This window comes from Vicugna pacos, unplaced genomic scaffold, assembly GCF_048564905.1.
Source record: "Vicugna pacos unplaced genomic scaffold, VicPac4 scaffold_190, whole genome shotgun sequence".
Taxonomy (NCBI): Eukaryota; Metazoa; Chordata; class Mammalia; order Artiodactyla; family Camelidae; genus Vicugna; species Vicugna pacos.
The window spans coordinates 658,828-676,272 of NW_027328869.1; the positions used below are offsets into that span (position 1 = coordinate 658,828).

The 17,445-nt window shown below is 32.0% G+C and overlaps 1 pseudogene; it reads right to left on the minus strand.

The window, feature by feature from the left end:
- Positions 1 to 9,787: 9,787 nt before the first annotated feature.
- LOC140695204 (heat shock transcription factor, Y-linked pseudogene) lies at positions 9,788 to 10,384 on the minus strand (annotated as a pseudogene).
- Between the last annotated feature and the right edge of the window lie 7,061 nt (positions 10,385 to 17,445).

A 17,445-nucleotide genomic window follows, 5' to 3' on the forward strand; every position in this document is an offset into this window, starting at 1 on the left:
GGACGCAGGCAACAAACATGCTCTTCCCTCAGTTCAACCACCTTTATGTGTTTTAGCCCACCAAACTTCAGCTGTACACATGCGTTCTGGAGTATTGTTTTGTGTTGTAGTTATTTTTGTTGAGATGTGATCGTTTCACTGACTGTTGATTTAAGGGGAGAGACAGAAATAATTTTAACTTATATCACTTTTTCAAATGTATATGCTTTTTCATTTAAAAGCTTAAATTATACTATGGAAATTTTAAGAACATTAAAGAAAGTGAACAAATCACCTCCCTTAATATCAGAGTTCTACACAATATTTTGTTTTTCCTGGGTTCTTTTCTTCAATGCTTTTCCCACATAAATGCACATTTTACTACAATATATGACTATAAACTCTTTAAAGTCATTTAATATATTAAAATATATTTCTGTGCTGTAAATACAGCCCTGTTTCTTCTCTAATTTATAACTAGTAGCTTGCACATTTCTGTCTTCTCCATCCTTCTTCCCTGTCCCCACATGATACCACTACTTGGTACACTGCACATATATAAGTGATTCTGTTTCTATTTTTATGATTATTTCTCTTATATCTTTAGTTTCCTCATGTAAATTATAATGTAGAGTGTTTTTCTCCGTATGACTTATTTTCCTATGTGTAACTCTGTCTGGGTCCAGTCACATTGCTCCGAAAGGCAGAATTTTATTTTTTGATATGACAATGACTAAGTATTTATTATGTTATCTATATTTCACATCTACTTCAGCCAATCATCCGTTGATGGGCATTTGAGTTGTGCATCTACCCTTGGCTATTATAAATGATGATGTTAAAACATTGAGGGTAATATATCCTTTAAATTTAATGTTTTAATTTTTTTCAGATTTGTACCAAAACTTGAATTGTTGCAAAAAATAATGTTTCTATTACAAATTTTCTGGGCACTCCCCATACATTTTTTAAAGTGGATGCATCAATTTATATTTCCACCAAAATTGCACCTGGGTTCCCTCTTATCGACTTTCTTATTAATGTTTGTCATTTGAAGAATTTTTTTACTAACGGTTTTGGTTGCTGTGAGATTATATTTCATCCTGGTTTTGATTTACAATTTCCTAATGAATAACAACGTTACGTTTCTATTTATGTGTATGAGAATCATCCACATGTGTGTTTTTGAAAAGTTTCCATGAAGATCCTTAAACTGTTTTTAACTTGTGGTCTTTGTTTTTAAATATTGAGTCTGATATGCTACATATATATATTGGATAGTAACATAATGTTGGTTTAATTGTCTGAAATTCTTCATTCTATTATGTGTGCTGTCATAAGTCTTCCTGCAGCTTTCATTTGCTCTGCAAAAGGTTTCACACTTCACACTAATACAAGAAGTGGAATCTCAATATCACATAGTACATCTATTGCTTCCTCAGTAAACTAAAAATTGTTATTGTTAGTTTTCCTTTTTTTTCTACTTAGGAGACAGATCAAAAATAAATATTGCCTTGATTTATCGAAAAGTCAGTTCTGCTCCTGTTCTTGGTCAGAAATTGTAGAGTTTCAGGCTTTCCATTTAGGAAATTACTCGATTTTTATCTTATTTTATATATTATGGAAGGAAGTGCTCTTACACCTTCATTTTACATGTACTGTCCAGTTTTCCCAGAACTACTTGTTGAAGAGACTGCCCTTTTCCCATTGTATACTCTTGCCTCCTTCATTGTAGACTAATTGACCATATGCGTGTGGGTTTATTTTAGGACTCTTTATTTTGTTCCATTGATGTATGTGTTTCTTTTAGTGCAATATTTTGATGTTTTCATTACTGTAGCCTTGTAGTATGTTCTAAAGTCAGGGAGGATAATACCCACAACGTTGTTCATTTTTCAAAGATAATTTTAGAAAATTTGTGCATTTCATATTTTTGTATAAATTTTAGTATTTTTCTCCTTGTTTTGTGAAGAAACATATGGATTCTGTGAGAATAGAAATTTACTAAAAATAGAAAACTGGGAAAAATAGTAAAGTGCGGAGGATAAATCATACAATATTAAACAACAAATGGATTGCTGTATAAATCAAAGAAAAAATATATAAAGAAATATGACTACAAAAACAAAGTCCATGGGGTATAGCCAAAGGAGTATTAATAGGGATGCTTATAGCAAAATAATCCCACTTATACAAACAAGAAACATCTCTCTTATGTAACATATTCTTACAAACAAAAGATGTAGCAAAATAATAAACAAACTAGTTATTAGAAGGAAAGCAGCTGAAAGGTCAGAACATAAATTAATAAAATAAAGATTAAAAATAGAAACATCTAATCAAACTAAATAATGCCTTTTGAAAGAAAAATAAAATTGATAAACTTTAACTAGACTCATGAGCAAAATAGAGAGTACAGATTAATAAGCTCCAAAATAAATGAGAAGTTTCAGCTTATGTCAAAGTAACACAAAGCATCATAAGAAGAAGACACAACAAATTATATGCCAATAAAAATGGATAACATAGAAGAAATGGACAATGTCTTAGAAACACTTAATCTCCAGAATGGAATGAGAAATAGAAAATATGTACAGTTATCACTAATGAATTTGAATAAGTAATTAAATAAAATCTCCCATGAAACAAAATTCCAGCCCTAGTCAGCTTCACAGGTGACTCCTGCCAAACATTTAGAGAAGATCAATCAAAAATACATCTCAGAGAATTCCAAAATTTTGAAGAGGAAGGAAGGATTCCTACCCCACCAATCTGTATCACACTATTAATAAAACTGGAACAAATACCTCATAACATTTCTGGTTAAATACTACTGATAATCATAGATGAAAAATCATCACTAAAATGTTAGCCAAGCAAACAATACATTAAAAGGTTTATACATTATGTTTAGGTCCATTTCATTCCAGGCATGCAAAAGTAATTCATTACCCAGAAATTAATTAATATGATACACCACACTAACAATTTGAAGAATAAAAATTATATGGTCACCTAGAAAGAGTCATAAAATATTGTGACATATTCAGTATATATTTAAGATTATATTTCTCCTCAAATTGGGCATAAGGAAACATACTTCAACACAGTTAAGGTCATATATGATAAGAACTCATCTAACATGACACTCACTGATTAAAAGCTGAAAACATCTCCTTTAAGAGCAGGAGGAGGACAAGAATACTGACTCTTACCACTTTTATTAAGTATCGTAATGGAAATTCTAGCCATAGCTATCCAAAATAAAAGTAAATAAAATATAGCTATTTCAGAGAAGGAGTAAAAGTATCTGTTTGCAGATGAAATACTTTAAACAGAAATCCTAAAGAAGATGCCACAATACTATGAGGGCTTATCAATGCATATGGTAAAATTTCAGAATGTAAAATTTTCATACAGAAATCTTGCATTTCTACACACTAACAACAAGCTAACTGATAGAGAAAGTAAGGGAACTGTATCATTTACAGTTACATTACAAAAAAAAATCAAGGAATGTATCCATCCAAGGAGGTAAAGGATCTATACTCAGAAACCTGTAAAATATTTATAACACAAATTGAACATAATGCAAACAGATGAAAGGATATACTCTATTAATAGATTAGGAAAAAGTATTGTTAAAATGACAGTACTAGACAAGAAATTACACAAATTAAATTAAGAGCCTTTTAAAATACCAAGGGCATTTTCAGACACTTAAAATAAATAATTCTTAAATTTACATGTAAACACAAAAGAGTTGAAATCACAAAAAAAAAGAAAAGGAAAGAAAACAACCAAACTAAAAACACAAACACCTCTGACATAGTACAAAGAGGATGTATCAATTTCCCTATTTTTAATCTATAATACAAAGCAACAGTACTAAAAAGAGTACGGTAATGGCACAGAAGAAACAGAATAATGGAACACAACACAATGCCTAAAAATGAAATCAGAGAGTTATGGTCATTTAGACCATTATAAAAATGAATATTCAGTGGGGGGAAAGTAACAAACAGGCACATGGAATCAGTAAATATAACTAACCAACTGAAAAATACAAGTCCATAACACAATGAGATTTTATGTCAGTCCTGTCAGAATGACCATTATCAAAAAGATAAAAATATAAGTTTTGGTGAGGATGTAAGAAAAAGCACCCTGATTCACTACTTGAGTGAATGTAAATTTGTGCTGCCACTGTGGAAAACAGTATGGAGTTTTATCTAAAAATTAAAAATGAAATATGACCCAACATTTCCATATCTGGATACTTATGCAAGAAAATAAAAACACTAATCAGGAAAGAAAAATTCAAACCTATATTCACTGTGGCATTATTTACAATAGCCAGGATATAGAAGAAAATTAATTGCTCATCAATAGATGATGGGTAAAGAAGATGTGTGCTTATAGTATATATATCAACCCATCTATTAACTAGAGATTTATATATATATATAATATATAAACACACTAAATATATATATAAATATATCTATATAATTCAGTGGGTTATTACTTAGCTCTAAAAAGAATAAGATCTTGTCATTTGAAACAAATGGGTAGACTAAGAGGGTAATACGCTAAGTGAAATAAGTCAGACAGAGAATGACAAATGCTGAATGGTTTTACACATATTTGGAATTTAAAACAAATGAACATAACAAAACAAATGGAGATATAGATATAGAAAGAAACAGGTTGCTCACAAGAAGGAGGGAAATGTGGTGAAGAAAAAGAAATAGTTGAGGATAATTAAGAGAGAAAATTTTCAGTTGCAAATTAAACGTGTAAGGGACAAGAAATATACAGTATGGGGAATAGTCAATAACTATGAAATATTTTAAATAGCAAAATATAATAAATAGATTTAATAATGTAATCAGTATTAAATGTATTAAAAAGAGCAAACAGTATGTTATGTAAGAGAAACAAACAGTTTTATACATTAAAGTACACTTCAAAAACAAACAAACAAACTTACAGAAAAAAATTAGAATTGTGGTTAACAGAGTCGGGTTTGGGAAAGGAGAAATTGATTCATGCACTCAAAAGCTACACACCACCAGTCGAAAAATAAACGTGTTCTAGGGATGAATCATAGTAACATGAAAATTGCAATTAATACTGCTTTTTGTTCTATATGAAAGTTGTTAAGAGAGTAGACCATATGATTTCTCATCACAACAAAAAGACAAATTGTATTTCTTTAAAATTGTATCTAAATGAGATAATGAATTCTCCCTAAAGAAACTATGATATTTATTTCACGATACTTATAAATCAAATCACTATCCTGTGCACCTAAATTTACATAATGTTTTATGCTAATTATATCTCAATAAAAGCGGAAGGAAAATGGAAATTCAATGGTCATTTTTTCCCATGTCACTTCTCATGTTTGTTTTTGCAGTAAGAAAACTTGAGTCATGATACCAACTTATCGTAGGTAAAGATAATAATAAATAAGTGATTCTAATAAATTATGCATAAAGATAATAATAAAATTAGTGCTTTACCATGCCTTAAACTTTCTTCATGTTAACAGCCAACTCTTTTTGCAGGCATCAAAATTTCACTCTGTGTATTCATCTGAGATTAGGGAATGGATACAAATTTAACCCTGGCTGCTCTCGCTCTGAGTGACAAAGTTCACTGTCTGTGACCAATGATCTCATCTCCCTGATATCATCTGTAGGAAATGAATATGCAAGGTTGCTAAAAATCTCAGCATGGTAAAATCTCAGAACTCCTACAATTCTTAACTGTTTTGCAATGGGAATGCAATACTGACAAAGACTACATTTTGGAAAACAATGTGGTGTTTTCTCATGGTTGCATTAGGGGATGTGAGGATAATCACTGAGATCCAAAACAATAATTCTTGCTCAAGTGCTGGGCAAAGAAGTGTAAAGTTTCTGCATTATTAGGACAGAGAACTGCTTTCAAAATTATGACTACACTCACTCTATTCCAGGCTGTCATAGGAAAGAATGGTTATTGCAATTTCTAAGTGAACAGGAATAAGTCAGTGGTTCAGTCTCTATAAATTAGTCAACGGGTGTTCAAAGCCAAAATAAGTTGTGTCAACAATGAAAATAAGAGAAAAAAATTAGACATAAGCTTAAATTAAAAAGGAGACACAGTCCTGTGCTGTGCTCTGGGGACTGGAAAATGTATATGCCTCAGTCAAATTCAAGAGTTCAGTGGTTTGGCCCTAGTATCAGCTCGGGATTCAATGAACAGATAACAATTAGAATACTGGAAAAAATATAAGCTATCTCTCCCTTATCTGAAGAAAACCTGGTGGTTCAATGAATCTCTTATTTCACAGAGATTCTGCCAGATGCAGAGGAATAATTCACGGATGACTCAACTAAGACAAACTTAGTTACTGCTTACCAATCCATCTTCACACACACACAGTGGTAGACAGACTTGTAGTATTTAGTGGGAAGAATTCAGTGGGCAGAGCTCAGAGTACAGTTTTCAAACACCAGCCAAATTTTTTACTTTTGCAAATAGTCTAGCTTTACCCTGGTAGAAAATTACAGATGGACAAATAATATTCTTCCTTAGAATTTCTAATTTCGAAATTAAACTGCAGCTTTTGACTTATCAGTATAGAACCTTGTTAAGATGATCACGGCAAGACACACTGTCTGATAAGAGAGCTGGAAACTAGCTGCTGAACCAGCCCATTTGAACCCTTGACTGCTAATGTAAGCAACAACATTTCCACCATTAGAGTTGTGTTGACAAACTAAGAAGCTTGATGTTCCTGTTGTAGGAACAGCCACTGCTGTCCAGACAGAGTTCTCCTGCTGCAAGAGGGCTCTTTTCTTCTCTTGGTAAAGTTCATATTGGTGGGATGTTGCTAGAAATTACCCTGGCGTATTTTCAAGTTCTCCAGATTATCAAAGGCTTTCTTCACAACTGATGACACAGTTTCAGGACTCATTGTTGCCATTTCAGTCTTATCAGATGACACTGGCTGCATCATTGTGAGAAGAAGCCTTATTCTCCCTGACCTTACCTACAATTTTCCAGCATATCTTGGCATTTCACATTCTGAAAATGCTTCACCTTTTATTTTAAATTAATGGGAAATAGTCAAAGTCTTCCATGGATATTTTATATTTCCTAGTATCTGCAGAAATTTGGTATTCTTGAAGTTGGACAAATTTTTAATTCTACCATCCTCGCCTCTTAGTAGTCCACACATTTTAGACTGCAATTTGGTTACTGAATATGACCACCTCATCCAAGGGGCTAATACCTCTTAGATACTTACTGTGTGAACGTTAGAATCGGCACAAGTTATGTGGGGTGTATAAACCTAAATTAAATGTTTGCAATGGCACTGTCTTTTCTGGACAAATCTGATTCTAAGAAGTAAATTAATTAGAAGGCAGTAGATTTATTGGTATGTGGAAGAGAATCAGATAATTTGGGGTGGATGGGTGATGAAGAGTCAGGAAAAATTCCAGCAAATGGGAATGGAATGCTTTAGGCCTCTGGAGGCATGAATTAAGAAGAAAATAATACTTTGTCTCCTTACCTACTTCTACTTACTATCTTGAGTGACTAGTCCTTGGGCTATGAAAACAGCTAGTTTGTGGCAAAGAGTAAAGAACATAACAAAATAGTTTGAAATCCATGAGAGTTTCGTTGTTTCAGGAAAGATGATTTTGCTTTAAGTCAACATGTATTTTTCATTCACTAAATAATAAAATGCATCCTGTGGCATGTGCTGTGCTTAGTGTCCTGGTATCAATGTTAGACAGGGAAAGGGGAATAGACAGAAAAATTCTAAGTAGGTAAAAGGAGGAAACCAAAAGTCGAAGGATGAGTTGTTGAAATGTGGTGAGGTTGCAGCTAAAATAGCTGACAAGCATTTGCCTGCATGGATCTCCAGATACAGTGAAACATAAAGATATGCCAAGGTAGTCAGATGCCAGATTTATAAAGAAATGACTAAACTAAGTTGAGTTGTGGTCTTAGATTTGGAAAGGCATTAAGAGACACCCTGAGGACGTAAGCTTGTCTTTGGCTGAAACATAAAAGCAACAGAAAGTATTGACTAGAAAATATAGCGTAGATACTTGAGGGCAGGAATTGAAAGCACAAATTGGAATGCTTTGAGAACAGCACAAAGAAGATCATAGATAAAATATCTTCTTATATTCTACCATATAATGAATGTGCCATCTGAGACTACATCATTTGATATTTATGATTCCAGGGATGACATTATAGAGACCATTATCCCTGGGCAGGTTCCTGCATTTATCTCCTGTTCCAACCTATCCTAACTTAAACACTTTTCATACTTTCCAGAATGAACCAGAAACCACTTAGTACTTTTCCCTCTCTCCATGTTTTAGTCTTTTCCCAAATTCTTCCAATTTCTCATCTTCCTTACAGGAAATTATTTAAATTTACTATCATATTTTTCCATCAAATGATCATATCAATAAAATATCTCTTTTTTCTTTAAATGGTAACTTAGTCTCCCTTTTAACTCTTAATATTATTTAAAAATAAAGTAAAGAAAATAGTGGTACACAACTTTGTTTATTGTTCAAATAAGAAATTTGCAGATATTTGTTGACATTTGCCAACATCAGTTTTAATCTTTGTTATCCTGCATAAACTGGTAGTCATCTGGTAGATCAGTTGTAATTGGGATGACGTTCATAAACTGAAGATGGCTGATGAATTGTCGTTGAAAGAAAGGTAGCTGATGTATCAGATATCACTGGCACTGGAAACCGTGGGTTGCTCCCTTGTTGAACTTTAGAAAAATGACCTTCATTTGCAGATATGTTGTGATATCTATTTGGAAATTTAGAAGGCTCCACCATCAGTCCATTATAATTGCTCAGTATGGGAGACAAGTTGCTGTACTGAGAAGTAGAAGTTGAAGTTGTAATGAAGTACAAAACACGGCCATTTGCTTCAGTGTAGCTGCTTTGAGAGTGCCCGTGGACAGTGGTCAATTGATTTAAAATAGCACATTGATCCACTGCAATTTGTTCTGGTGGTCTTAATGACATTGATGATGGAGGAGAAAAATCACCTCTGATTGGGTTATTTATATCACCTATTTTGTGGCTAGTTGAGGGCTTTCTTATTAGAGGCATGTTTAAATTTGTAGAAAGTAAAAATGCACATTCTCCACTAGTGTGAACCAGAAAAACAGAATTATTATTATCCACATTACACCCTGCTTTAAAGTGCTTCTTTTTGGAATCTACAGCCAATGAAGATAACAGAGAGGCATTTTTAATCTCAATTCTTCTTTTCATTCTCACTAAAAGCTGGGGACAGACTCGTTTAAAATTTGGATTATGATACAAGTGCAGCTACAACCAAAGGAGAAAGATTTTAGTAATATTTATCCAAAATAGAAGGCTACAATAAGCCTAACCTATAAAACCTCAGATTTCACCTTTACTATGCAAAGATAATATCATCAAAACATGAACATTGCTGATGATATTTTGAAGTTCCTTATTTGGAAAATGCATATTTAAATATTATACTCATGAAATTTTAGGAGTTAGCATTTGCAGTAATGGTGAATGCCACTTTTTAAAAGCAGCTTTTCTACCTTTATTTAGATTTCTGGTAAGATTCATAGTTGCAAGCAAAGTTTCTCATAATCTTGACTACTTAAGGCACTGTCCTCATTTTTCAGAAAAAATAATGGATTTTAAACACGAGTAGTTTTATACAATTTTCAAAATCCAGCTTTACATTCATATTACCAAAGATTGATGTATAAAATAAAATTTTATGTATAAGTTACCAATTGGTAACAAAAATTTCCGAATACCTTGCTTAAAACAGAGGCTACTTTTGCTTCTGCCAGAATGTCAGCTAGACAAGCAGACCTTTGAAAATTCTGCTGCACTTTACTAAACCCATAAAGGTTAAGCTGTCTAACTAAACTTTTCATATGTCCAGTTCCAAATATTCTGAAAGGGGACTTTATTTCCAAAACTTCCTTCTTAAAGACATCTTCATCAATCACTATGGAAGTTCCATTATCATCCCACCAGATGGATTTAAATTGGTCATTCCCAGCCATTTTCCAGTGTTTCTTGGTAAATCTCAGTGAACGAAAATCATTATCTTCATCTGGTTCAGAGACACAAAGTGCGTAACATTGTGTTTTTATCAAGGATTCTTCAGACAAAGTCTGAAAAGCATTTTCTTCAATCATAGATCTCAAGTCCAAGTCCACAGAGAATGATTGATCACACAATAGAGATTTACCAGAGTTTTCTGAACCTGTTGGTCTATATTTACGAGACACATCCTGAATTTCTGAAGAAATATGTGCCATCTCAAATAACTTTTTCTACAGCTGCTTTCCTAATCTGCATGTTTTTCAGCACTGCAGCTCCAAATGCTGCTTTGGCAGGCCTGCACAGATAAACTGCTAGTCTATAACAATGGTTCTCAACCTTAGTAGATGTGACATCACAAAACGAGTTGTCTCTTAGCAACTCAAGTGTAACATTCAGCCAGTGTTTACTTCTCATTCATCCAGTTAATATGAAACATATAGGATCCTTATTTTTATAGTGTGATATGCAAATATTATCCACACAATATCTTTTTAAATAATTTAATTTTGGGGTCTATGAAATAAAACCAATCTCTATACTTTTGTACACAAATTTATATCAGATCCGTGAACAGAGTATAAATAATGCACAAAATATATAAAATAATTTTAAAGTTATGGAATTTAAAGTGAAATTTGTGTAAAACCTGTACAGAAAATGTAAAACTATTTCATCATCATTTGTAATTAAAGTGAAACATAATTTGATTTGGAAATGGAAGTAGGTATTTATCTGTGTACTTTACAATAAGTAACTCTATATTCAAAACATGAGAAGAATAAATATCAGTTTATTTGGTATGTTTATAAATAAATGTTAAATATTTATGAAATAAAATTAGATTAAAATAATCAATCAAAAATAAGAAATCCCAAACGGGTCAATTTTTGTTTTAAATTATAATTCAGTGCTATTAGTAATAAATATAATTTAATATTCTACTTTAAAATTACAGAAGAGCCAACCTTCTTGTATATTTACAAATGTTAATTTTTTGCCATTCTTTCACTCAGAGGTTTCTCAGTCACTAGAAGGAAAAAACTTTCCTGTCATCTTTATAATCCATTCTCTTGTGGCTTCTGTTATGTGTTTCAAAATGATGTTGATAAATACAGTTATGGACAAGATCCTGGGTTCTATCAGCAGTGACTCCATTAAAGGGCAAACAAAGAATCAAAGAACAAAGAAATAACAGTATATGTTGGTTGAGGTGGAAAAGACCAGGTAATGAATTTTAGGAAGCAATATGTTTCCCAGTCCTGAAACAGTTGGCATTGTAAGTATTATACAGCAATTTAAGGGATGTGCTTTGTGTACTAATTGTAAATAGCTATGTTCTGTATCAGTAGACTGTAGTAAATCCAGTTCTACCAAAAGTTATATTCTTTATTTAGAAATAAATTCCATTAATTATAAGCCAAATTCAAAATGAGTGATAAAATTTTTAAATACATAAATGTACACTCAAACTACAATATGTAAAATTTTCCTTCACTATTTGTATTCCATTCAAAATAAATAATAGCAACCAGAATTCATGGCATATTATAAGTATTATTAAGTATAGATAAGTTGGATTTAGTCCTCATTAATAAATATTATTTAACATACACAAATGAATATATGTGACACCACCCTTAAAAAAGAAACAATTAAAAAATAACAATCTAAATAAATGTAGGAAAATTATTGAAAGATCAGATCTTAATATTTTATAAAAATATTCTTTACAAATTCGCTCTAGATAGAATGTAACTAAACATAATAAAAGCCTTATATGAAAAACCCATGACTAACATCAAGTTCAATGTTAACATACAGGAAGCTTTTCCTCTGGTCTAGTGATAAGAAAAAGTAGCTCATTTTGTCAAGTCCTAAATTACACTACTAGAAGTCCTAGTCAGAAAAACTAGTCAAGAAAAATATAAAAGGCATCCAACTTGTAAAAAAGCAGTAAAGTTTTTACAGATGACATAATTCTGCATAGATAGAAAACTCCATAGGCTCCTCCAGTGACTGTTAGAACCAATGAACAAACATAGTAAACTTGCAGAGTACAAAATCAATATACATATATATATTGCATTTTTATATAGTAACAACAAATTATCAGAAAGATAAATTAGGAAAACAATTGTGTGTGAATTTATACCAAAAAGAATAAAATAGGAATAAATTTGTTAAGTGAAATAAAAGAACTAAACATAGATCTATAAATTACAGGGGCAAGAAATATATGTAAACAAAATAAATAGAAAGATATTCTGTGCTCATGGGCTGTATAAAATGTGAGGAAATATTCTAATCAATTTTTTACATGTTTAATCTCCCCAGCACTAATTATTGAGGAGAGTGTCTTTTCTTCATTTTATACTCTTGCTTCCATTTTCATGGGTTAATTTATCAAAGGTGTGAGAGAATATATCTGGTTGCTCTATACTCTTCTATAGATTGGTGTCTGTTTCTGAGCCAGTATCATGTTGTTTTAATTACTAAAGCTTTGTAGGACTGTTTAACATCAGAGATCTTTACACCATTCGTTTTAATACTCTTTTTCAAGATTATTTTGGCAACTCATGTTCTTAGTGGTTACATATAAATTTTGAAATTATTTATTCTACTTAAAGGAAAAATCTCATAGGTATTTTGACATGAATCACACTAAATATAGATTCCTTTGTTAAGTATGGATATTTCAACCACATTGTTTCACAACATTAACATAAGGGATATTTTCATTCCTTTGGATCAGTTTTAATTTCCTTCACCAATATTTTCTGTTTTTTAACGTATAGGTTTTCACCTTACTTGTTAACTTCATTTCTAGGTGTTCTTAACATATATATTATATACATAATATTTTTAAACTCGTTTCCTACACAAATACAGCAGGCAGAATGCAGTGGCAAGACATATTCAAAGTCCTGAATGAAAGAAAATTGTAATCTAAGATACTTTATCAAGCAAGGCGATCTTTTAGAATAGAAGGAGAGATAAATAATTTCCACACAAGCAAATACTGAAAGAATTTAGCAAGAGAAATAGGAATAATGAAAGTTCTACTCTAAATTAAAAGGAAGCAGGATGCCATAGGAAAGAGAAAAGAATAACTGGAAAGGCAATAGCTAAAACGACTTACAACAGAATAAATATGATGTTGTAAAACAGGACATCAAAATTTTTAAGGGCCAGAGAGTGAAACAGGACAATACAGAGTATTTTCTCCTTCTTTCTGTTTTCTGTAAATGGGTAAGAGTTTGTAATCTTATCAGTTAAAATAAACAGATATTGTACGGGTCAATATAAATACAAAACAATGTAACCATAAGTCAAAATCTTACAATAAAGTCACAAAGCCAAAAGAAAACCAAGATAAAAGAAAACTTATCAAGCCACAAAAAGAAAAAGTAATGAACAAAAAGGAAATACCAAATCAACTGGAAAATGAACTTCAAAATGGAAATAAACACCAGTCTATCAATAATTATCACAAAGGTTAATGGACATTGTGGTTCAATCAAAAGATATATATTGTCAGGTGGGATAATATAACAAGACCCTACATTATGAAGCATACAAGAGACCTACTTTAGAAAGAGGAACAGATATCAGTTGAAAGTCAGAAGATGGAAGAATATATTCCATGCAAATGCACGTAATAAGAAAGCAGGACTAGTAGTACTGACTTCAAACAAAAGAGACTTTACAAGAAAGGACATAGACAAAGATAAACAAGGACATGATATAATGATTAAAGGAGCAATACTAAATGAGGGTATTATAATCATTAAGATATATGCACTCAATATAGGAGCACCTAAATACATAAAGGAAATACTAATAGATAATAAGAGAGAAATCACTGGGAACACAATCACAGTAGGAGACTATAACACCACATTACCATCACTGGACTGGTCTTTCACACAGAAAATTAATAAGGGAATAAAGATACTAATAGACATGATTAAATAATTGGAGTTGGTTGATTCATTCAAAGCACCACTTCCACCCAAAACAGAATATACATTCTTTTCCCGTGCATATGGTACATTTTCTAGGAAAGATTATGAACTCAGGCACTGAAGAAGCCTCAACAAATTTAAGAAGATAAAAGTTATTTCAAGCATCTTTTCTGTGTATAATACCATGAAACAAGAAATCAATCACAGAAAAACAGGGAGAAAAATGTCAGCATCCAGATTAAAAAACATGGTACTAAAACAAGTGGGGGGGTGATCAAGTAAAAGAAGAAATTATAATATCTCTTATAATATAAAATAACTAATTAAGAAATATCTTGAAAAATATGACAAAACACTACACAAATTCTATGGAATACAGTTAAAGCAGGCTTAAGAGGGAAGTTCATAGTGACAAAGCCCTCCTCAAATTAGAAGTGCAATTTCAAATAAATAATCTAACATTCTCTGTAAACTAATCATGAAAAGAAGAGCAAACAAAACCAAAAGTAAGCAGAAAGGGGGAAAAATAAAGATCAAGGAGGGAAGAATTGAAATAGAGATTAAAAAATAGAAAAAAAATAAAATATTTTTTGAAATTTTAAACAAAATTGACAAATCTCTGGACAGGATCACCAATAAGAAAAGAGAGAGAAAACAAATAATATAAGAAATGAAAATGGAGAAACTACAAAGATTTCAACAAATTTACAAAATATCATAACACCATGAGCAACACTACAGAAACAAATTGGAAAACCAGGAAGAAATGGAGAAGTTTATGGAAACATTCAGCCCACCAATATTGCATCAAGAAGAAATTAACCGTTTGAACAGACAGATCACCAGAAATAGAATACGATTATCAATAAAATAAAAAATCTCTGCAAACAAAATTCAGACCCTAATATCTTCACTGGGGAATTTGACCAAACATAGAAAGAAAAATCCATACCAGTCTTCCTCAAACTCTTCCAAATTTTGATATGGAGTGAGTACTCCAAAACTCAAACCATAAGGCCAACATCAAACAGAAACCAAAACAGACAAAGCAACTACCCCAAAAAGAAAACTATAGGCTAATATCATTGATAAACATAGATGTAAATGTCCCTAAGAAATTATTAACAAACAGAATCCAACATCATTTAAAAAATAGAACACGCACCATGGTCATGTTAGGTTCATCCCAGGAACACAAGGATGGTTTAACATATGCAAATCAATCAATCAATTGTGATACACCATATCAACAAAAGAGATGACAAAAACGATATGATCATCTCAGTAGATGCAGAAAAATCATTTGATAAAATTTAACATCTATTTGCAATAAAAGTTCTTATCACAGTGGGCATAGAGGGACTATATCTCAACATAACAAAAGCTTTTTATGGTAAACATATAGCCAGCAAAATACTCAATGGTGAAAAACTGAAGTCCTTCCCACAAAAACCTGAGACAAGACAAGGATGCCCATTCTTACAATTTCAATTCAATATAGTCTTGGAAGTCCTAGCCACAACGATCAGGCAAGAAAAAGAAATAAAAGGATTCAGACTGTAAAAGAAGAGGTAAAATTGCCACGATATGTAGACATGACAGTATATATAGAAAAATGTAAAGCTTCACAAAAAATACTTAGGGTAAAAAGGAACTGGAAAAGGAAGCCAGAGTAATGTACAAAAACCAATTACATTTCTTTACACTACCATTGAAGCAACAGGAAAACAATATATAGAAACAACCCCTTTTATAACTGCACCCAAAACTATAAAATGCTTAAGAATAACTCTGAGCAAGGTGTTGAATGACTTATACGTGGAGAACAAGAAAACATTGATTGAGGAAATCAAGAAAGATTTGAAGAATTGAAAAGATACCCAATGGTCTAGTAATGGAAGAAAGAAAATTGTTAAAATGGCCATACTGCCCAAGGATATCCACAGACTAAATGTGAGTTCTAATCAAATTATGCAAAACATTTCCTTTTAGGACTGAAACAAATGATCTTAAGATTAATATAGAATCAAAAAAGATCCATAATTTCCAAACTTATATTGAAGACAAAGAAAGAGGCTGGAGCAATAACCTGCCTGGTCTCCATACACTTTTGCAGAGATACAATAATCAAAATGACATGATATTGGTACAGAAACAGGCATATGGACCAATGGAACAGAATAGAGAGCCTGGGAATAAATCTACAGTCATATGTTCAATTAATATTTTACAGAGCAGCCAAGAATATGACACAGAAAAGACCATCTCTTCACCAACTGGTGTTGGGAAAACTGGATAGCAGCATCAGAGCAATGGAGTTAGAAAAATCCTTCACTCCATACACAAGAATAAACACAAAATGGCTTAAAGACTTAAATGTAAGGCAAGACATAGTAAATCTCCTAGAATAAAACATAGGCAACACACTCTGAGATAAATCTCAACAATGATCTCCTAGAACAGCCTACCCAGGTAATGGATGTAAGAGCAAAATTACTAAATGGGACCTAATTAAACTTATAATATTTTACACATCTAAGGCAACCATAAACAAGGCAAAATGACAACCTACAGGATTAAAGAAAATATTTAGAAGTGATGCAACTGACAAAGGCTAAATTTCAAAAATATTAAGACTTCATACCACCTAATAATACTAAGAAAAAAAAAACAAGAAACCCAATCTGAAAATGGGCAGAATCCCTAAACATGCAATTCTCCAATAGAGACATACAAATGCCACACAGATATATGAAAAAAAATTACTCACTGACATAATCAGAGAAGGGCAATTCAAAACTATAATGAAGTATCACTTCACAATATTCACAATGGCCATCATTCAAAAGTCCACAAACAATAAATGCTGGCGAAGCTGTGGAGAAAGGGAACCCTCCTACGCTGTTGGTAGGAATGTAGGTTGGTGCAGTCATTGTGGAAATCAGGATGGGGATTCCACTAAAGTATAAAAGAAGAATTAACATATGATCCAGCAATCCCACTTCTGGGTATATATCAAAGGGAACCCTAATTCAAAAAGACTCCTGCACCCCAATGTTCTTAGCAGTGCTATACACAACAGCCACGAAATGGAAGCAACCTAATTGTCCAACAACAGATGACAGTATACAGAACTTATGCTGTATTTAAACAATGGAATAATATTCTGCAATAAAAAATGATAACACAATGACATTTGCAGCAAAATGGATGTCCCCAAAATGTGTCATTCTAATTGAAGTAAGACAGAAAAAGAAAGAAAAATAAAACATGACATGACATATAGAAACTTAAAAAATAATTTGTATGTGAAAACTATGATTTCATCTACAAAACTGAAACACACTTGCAGA